Source organism: Dunckerocampus dactyliophorus, chromosome 11 (genome assembly GCF_027744805.1).
Source record: "Dunckerocampus dactyliophorus isolate RoL2022-P2 chromosome 11, RoL_Ddac_1.1, whole genome shotgun sequence".
Classification (NCBI taxonomy): domain Eukaryota; kingdom Metazoa; phylum Chordata; class Actinopteri; order Syngnathiformes; family Syngnathidae; genus Dunckerocampus; species Dunckerocampus dactyliophorus.
Genome location: NC_072829.1, coordinates 18,427,414 through 18,427,616, shown reverse-complemented (window position 1 = coordinate 18,427,616; position 203 = coordinate 18,427,414).

Genomic DNA, 203 nt, shown 5'->3' with positions numbered 1-203 from the left:
CGGCTCGCGCTCTTCAACTTCTGCTCCCTAGCAAAAGGAACGCCCCTTCCCTCCTCTACAACGCCATTGGCTCAACAGGCGTGCAATGGACACGCCCCGTAATGTAGAATCTATATAAACAAGCAGCAACGAGGTCGACGTTGTGGGTAGTGTAGACATGAGGTTTTGCTGACGTTGTTATCGATCTAATACTTCGTAAATCT